This window comes from Phoenix dactylifera, chromosome 11 (assembly GCF_051530095.1).
Source record: "Phoenix dactylifera cultivar Ajwa chromosome 11, Ajwa_hap1_PhDact_Kaust_v1.1, whole genome shotgun sequence".
Lineage (NCBI taxonomy): Eukaryota > Viridiplantae > Streptophyta > Magnoliopsida > Arecales > Arecaceae > Phoenix > Phoenix dactylifera.
In genome coordinates this window covers 6,035,293-6,042,609 of record NC_143200.1, presented here as the reverse complement: position 1 = coordinate 6,042,609, position 7,317 = coordinate 6,035,293, and positions in this window count along the sequence as shown.

Here is a 7,317-nt window from a genome sequence, read left to right as displayed (position 1 = left end):
AGGTTTCATAAGGAAGTAACTAATGCTAGAGATTCTTCAGTCATAGCCATTAGAAGTGACCATGGAACCGAATTTGAAAATCAGTTATTCGATGAGTTTTGTAGTAAAAAGGGAATAACTCATAATTTTTCTGCTCCTAGGACACCACAACAGAATGGAGTTGTAGAGAGGAAAAATAGAACTCTAGAGAAAATGGCTAGAACTATGTTGTGTGAAAGCAACCTCCCTAAGTACTTTTGGGGAGAAGCCATCAATACTTCATGTCATATATTAAATAGAGTTTTATTGAGACCCATTATAAAGAAAACACCTTATGAACTTTGGAAAAACAGAAAATCAAAGGTAAACTATTTTCATGTCTTCGGATGTAGGTGTTTTGTTCATAATAATGGGAAAGATAATCTAGGAAAATTCGACTCAAAATCTGATGAGGCTATATTCTTGGGGTACTCTACAACTAGTAAAGCCTATAGAGTCTTTAATAAGAGAACCCTAGTCATAGAAGAATCTATACATGTTGTTTTTGATGACTCGAGTGATATCTCCTCTAGTAAGAGAGTTAATTTTGATGATGATACAGAAATTCTTGAAGAAAAGATTGATGAGATGACATTACAAGATAACAATCAAAAATTAATTGAAGATGCATCATCAAGCCAAGAGACTATAGTAGATCATGGGCTAACTAAGGCTTGGAGGTTTGCTCACGGGCATCCTAAGGAATTAATTCTAGATGATCCATCTCAACCCGTTAGGACAAGAGCATCCCTTAGGAACTTAAACACTCATCTAGCTTTCGTTTCACATTTTGAGCCCAAACACATAGAAGAAGCTGAAAAAGATGTAAATTGGATAAATGCAATGCAAGAAGAATTAAACCAATTTACTAGAAACAAGGTATGGAATCTAGTCGAAAGACCTTCAGAATATCCAATTATAGGTACCAAATGGATTTATAAAAATAAACTTGATGAAAATGGAATTGTAATAAGGAATAAGGCTAGACTAGTAGCAAAGGGCTATAATCAAGAAGAAGGCATAGATTTTGATGAAACTTTTGCCCCTGTAGCTAGACTTGAGGCTATTAGATTATTATTAGCGTTTGCATGCTCTAAGGATTTCAAGTTATTTCAAATGGATGTAAAAAGTGCATTTCTAAATGGGTATATTAATGAGGAGGTATATGTAGAACAACCCCCTGGTTTTGAAAATCATCAATACCCTAATCACGTTTATAAATTGAACAAAGCACTTTATGGTTTGAAACAAGCACCTAGAGCATGGTATGAAAGACTTAGCAAATTTCTATTAGATCATGAATTCTCTAGGGAAAATGTAGATACAACACTATTTCTGAAAAAGCAAAACAAAGATATGTTATTAGTGCAGATTTACGTTGATGATATTATTTTCGGTGCTACTAACAATCGCCTCTGCGAAGAATTTGCTGATTTGATGCAGAGTGAATTTGAGATGAGCATGATGGGAGAGCTGAACTACTTCCTCGGGCTTCAAATAAAACAGTCTGAAGGAGGCATCTTCATCAATCAAGCCAAATATATCAAGGAGATGCTTAAAAAGTTTGATATGGAGGGGAACAAGTCAATCAGCACCCCCATGAGCTCATCATGCAAATTAGACCAAGATGAATCAGGTAAATCTGTAGATCAGAAACTATATAGAGGTATGATAGGATCTTTATTGTATCTTACTGCAAGTAGACCTGATATCATGTTTAGTGTTTGCATGTGTGCTAGATATCAGTCTAATCCTAAGGAATCACATCTAATTGCAGTTAAGAGAATCTTTAAATACCTAATAGGAACTAAGAATATAGGTTTATGGTATTCTAAAGAATCTAGCCTAAAATTAATAGGATACACAGATTCAAACTTTGCTGGATATAAACTTGATAGAAAAAGTACCAGCGGGTCTTGTCAATTTCTAGGAGAAAACTTAATCTCATGGTTTAGCAAGAAACAAAACTCGGTTGCATTATCTACTGCTGAAGCTGAATATGTTGCAACCGGGAGTTGTTGTGCTCAAATCTTATGGATCAAACAACAATTAGAAGATTATGGCATTAAACAAGATAAAATACCCATTAATTGTGATAATACAAGTGCCATTAATCTAACTAAGAATCCAATTCAGCATTCAAGAACTAAACATATTGAAATAAGACATCACTTCATAAGAGATCATGTACTGAATGGTGATGTGATACTACAATGTGTTTGTACTGATGATCAATTAGCTGACATTTTTACAAAACCCCTAAGTGAAGAGAGATTTAGTGTGCTTAGGAGGGGATGAGGAGTGATTAATCCATCCTAGTGGTATTTTCCACTAGATTCATTTGATTTTGATGATTAGATTGTGATTAATATAGAGTTTCGTTTCAATGATCATCAAATCAGATCATAATTTAGTGATTTTCCCTCATTCGGCACGAACATAGCATGATTTTTAGGTGCGTGCCAGAGTTCGAGACGACTCGAACAAGTTTCAGAGTCGGCTCGTAAGGGGGAGTCGACTCGCGCATTTGCGGGAGTCGACTCGAGATCGATGGCAGCAGAGGGGGAGTCGACTCGCATACAGACGGGAGTCGACTCGAGGTTAACAGGCACATAAGGAGAGTCGACTCGCGCCTATTTTGGAGTCGACTCGAGGTCGAGTCGACTCGCGACTCAGAGGAGTCGACTCGCAGTCGGGATCCGACTTTTTAACCTTAACTCCATCGTTTAGAAAACACTTATTTTCACCGCCGCCACTGTTCAAAACCCTAGAGCCGACTCCTAGATCGTCTCCGGCCGTCCCTAAGCTTTTTCCCGTCGACCTTTCACCGTCTATTAGCGTTTTACTCCATTCTAGGTCGACCATGCCTCGTAAAACCGTTGTCCCAAGCCGGAAGAGGCCCCAACCCGCAACCGGCACCGAGCGACGTTCCAAGGCTCGGAACGATCCCGCGAGGCCACAATCTCCAGCTCGTTCCCCGCCGAGGGCGGTTCCCTCGAGGCCGTGCGCCGGGAAGGCGGTCTCCACCGGGAGATACGTCGATTTCGACTATCTCTCCCGGGAGGGCTTTACGATAGGAGAAAGACTTAGGGCCCAGGGCTTAGAGTATTTTCTCACCTTAGATCTCCCCACATACCCTGGACTAGTTAGGGAGTTCTACGGTACCGTCCATAGGGGCGATGGGGGTATAGAGGGCACGGTAGCCGGTGTCTCATTATTCATTTTGGAGGATATCATTGCTCAGGTCCTCCATCTTCCCCAAGTTGGGGTGGCACCCGTACACCCTGAGGATAGGACTGAGGCCCTTACGGCCATTCTAGGGCATCCACCCCAGTCCCCCTTGGATGAGGTATCTGCTAGCTCACTTCCAGTTGAGGTGCGGATCCTGCTGAGCATCCTGTCTAGGTCCCTCTTTCCGAAGACTGGGCGCTTCGATTTTGTTTCTGAGAGGAACCTCGCCCTTATGTTCTATATTCTCCAGGACACCCCAGTCAACTTCCCAAAACTTATTTATAGATATCTATGTGAGCCACTAGATAGACCTAGACTCACCCTCCCCTACGGCATGATGTTCACCCTTTTGTTTAGGGAGGCCGAGATTCCCATTCCTGAGGGGGAACCCTCTCGCGCATTGCGATGGACAGATCGCATGCGTCCGGGGACCCTACACAGGATGGGGTTTCGGAAGGTAGAGGGGACCTGAATTAGGAAGTCTTCCACCTCCACACATACCACCAGACATTTCCCTAGTCCTGAGCCAGACTCAGATTATCCTGACTTTTCCTCCACTTCTGCTCCTACCACCTCAGCCGGACCCTCCTCCTCAGCTCCTCAGGTCATGGAGGTCCGGATCGCTCCTGAGCAGCTCCGGGAGTTGCGGCAGAAGATTGTCCGAGATCTGCGAGATGATCTACTTCGGGAGCTCCGGGGTTCAGTGCCTGCTTCCACTCCTGCACCTTCGTCAGCGTTGGTCCCTTCCTTGACAGCCGTGACTGAGATGACGGCCCATGTGCGGGAAGAGATTTACAACGTCCGGAGCCTGATCCAGGCTCAATTCTCCAGTATGAGTGAGGTCACGGGCATCACTCGGAAGATGCGCGATGACATCCGGAAGGACATGAGCACCACTACTCAGGGGGCCGAGCGCTTGTCGAACGTGCTCATCGACAAGCTGGACGCACTTCAGAAGTCGGTGACCGAGCTCTCCACTATACATAGCAGGGCCACTTCGTCCATTATCTCTCAGCTCGGGCATCTTACAGATGCGGTCACCCTCCTCATGGAGCAGAACAGATTGAGAGGAGGAGCCACATCCTCGAGAGGAGGAGCCACATCCTCGAGGAGACCTTAGCTATTTTTTGCTTTATTTTGACATGTATTCCTTTTTGCTTTACTTATTGTATTCTCAAATGTATTTACATACACATCAATACAATGAGTAGACATATTCTCTTCAATTGTGTGCAATTTGATCTCTAAGTGATTGTTTGTTCTGCTTACCTCCTTTTTGATATGATGACAAAAAGGGGGAGAAATACTTAATAGATATGTAAATGGAATCAACATAAAAGGAATCAAAATGAGAATTAAAACATAATTTGTTCTTAGTGGATTTGGTACCTCGAGGCTCATTATCTCTCTGTTGGGGCTCTTAATGGAGTAATCTCCAGAATCTATTCAAGGGATATTCGGAGATTAGTTGAATCCAACTCAAGAACAAATTGTCAGATTTTCCCTCTAAAAATCAAAAATTTCAGTTCAAAAACTTCAATGCATTAAAAGGAAATTCAGAGAATCAAAACAAAGTAGAATGTTGAGGGGAAGAATCTGAATTTTTAAGAAAGATAAATCATTAAATATATATAAACCAAACAATTGATTGCATGATATGAAGGCTTATATAATTCCAAATGAAAGGGGGAGCTTTAACTCCAAAATTTATTGTTTCACACCTTTCAAGATTGGATAAATCAAATAACCAGACACTTGAATTCATTTATGGATTTTATTTTCTTGTTTATTGAGCAATTCACTTTACATATACTCAATGTTTTGTCATCATCAAAAAGGGGGAGATTGTAGAGTGATTGATCATAACCCTATTTGATTTTGATGAGCTCAAAGCATCTGAGTATATCTCTTGTTTACTAATGAATTCAATTGAGTGTTTCAGTGAAAATCTTGTCTAAAGTGTTTCTAGACTTGGTTCATAATATTTTGGATAAGTTAAGAAGTCAGTTTGAACCAAAGTCTGAGACTCGAGTCGACTCCAGAGTATTACGAGTCGACTCCAAGCGTATCAGAATCACTGGCACGGGCTCGAGTCGACTCCGGACCATTACGAGTCGACTCCGACTGAGAACAGACAGACGAACAGAAGGGCACAACTTAAAACATGTCAGCGAGTCGACTCCTGAAGTGCGCGAGTCGACTCCGATGTTTACCGAGTCGACTCCGGAGTAGTATGAGTCGACTCCAAGGAGTTACAGATAGAAAAGTCAGAGAGCGAATTTCGACCCTGAGATTCGAGTCGACTCCTGTGGAACGCGAGTCGACTCCGATGGTTGGCAAGTCGACTCCAAAGAAAGCGAGAGTCGACTCTCAGTGGTACACAAGGCAAAAGTCAGAGAGGAGTTTTCGGACTCTGAGATTCGAGTCGACTCCCGCAATACGCGAGTCGACTCCGAGACAGCGCGACCCCAAAAAGATAGAAGACCGATTTACTGTCTCTGAGAGCCGAGTCGACTCCCAGACAGCTCGAGTCGACTCCAAGGCAGCGCTACACCAAAAAGGCAGAAGGCTATGTTTCGGAAACTGAGAGCCGAGTCGACTCCGGAGAAGTTCGAGTCGACTCCAAGACTGGACGAGCCAAAAGACAAAAGATCGGGAGTCCGGGCTCTGAGCGCCGAGTTGACTCCCAGGATTGTCGAGTCGACTCGAGTGGGCCAAGTTGAAAATTAGCTCCATGGATTTCGTGAGATGAGCTGACTCCGAAAATGCCAAGTCAGCTCCAGAAGTTGGCGAGTCGACTCCGGGTCAAGACGAGTCGACTCCCAGTCGAAGAGGCTACTTTAATTCAAATCCGGAACAGTTGCTGAGTCGACTCCAGAAAAGCATGAGTCGACTTCCGCTACAGCCGAGTCGACTCCTGATCGCGCGAGTCGACTCCGACCCCCAACGGACATATTGTCAGGTTGTGCAGAGTGTGCAGAACGGGCAGAAAAAGGTGTCTAACGGCTAGTTTCCGTGGGGGATGGCTTAAATAGCCACAGAGGACTGTAGCAAGGCAGAGAACAACCATTCCATTCAAAGAAATCAAGCTTTCATTCTCTGCAAGTGGTTTTTCAACGAAAAGAGGGAAGAGCGCCATAACTCCATCCAACTACCTCTTCCCAAACATTGAAAGAGATCTCCTCCTGCATTCAAGTCGACCAGACATTCAAGAGGAGACCCGAAGTTCAAGAAGCCCTACTCTACTCCAACTCAAACGTGTTTGAGGGCTCTTAACTTCTCTCTAGTTCATATTGTTATTTATCTGCTTTTGAGAAGCTCTGTTGTTTCTGTTTGTTGTCATTATTTCCATCTTGTCTTTGCTTGGTTCAATCGGGGGATTGAATCAAGGGTGTAGAGGTTGGTTGGTGAGCCGAGTGTAAAACCAACGTGTAAGGGTTCGATTGTGATCCCGGAAAAACAATCGGGGTGGTTCTAGTCGGTGAGCCAGGGAAAACCGACCGAGTTCGTTGTGAGCTCGTAAAACAACAAGTTTGGTTGTGAGCTTGTAAAACAACCGGCTGTAATCCAAGGGGTTATAGTGAATTCCCAAGTGAGACTTGGAGAGTGGACGTAGGAGCAAGGGTTAGCTCCGAACCACTATAAAAGCCTTGTGTTTGTGATTGTTTGTCTCTTTCTTTTACTCTCATTTCATTCACAGCACATAGCAATTAATTAATCATCTTGGTAAAGCATTAATTAGTCATCCACAACGTTTTAATTGCAAAATTATTTTAAAACCCAATTCACCCCCCCTCTTGGGTTGTCTATCTGGGCAACATTCTATTTCTATAAATAATATTTATTATATGCGTGGCATGATGAAAAATTTCATTTCTATTTCACAAATCACACAAAAAATCTTTTGTTCTATTTAGGCCTAAAACTGTAGAGATTTATGCTAATATTAAAGCTTCTTGAAAGCTTATTATTCAGGGTAGAAAAGTGAATAAGTTTTATATTATGTATACTAGCAATTATTATGTTAATAGGACTATAATTCGAAAGCATTATCTATCTAATTAGCCG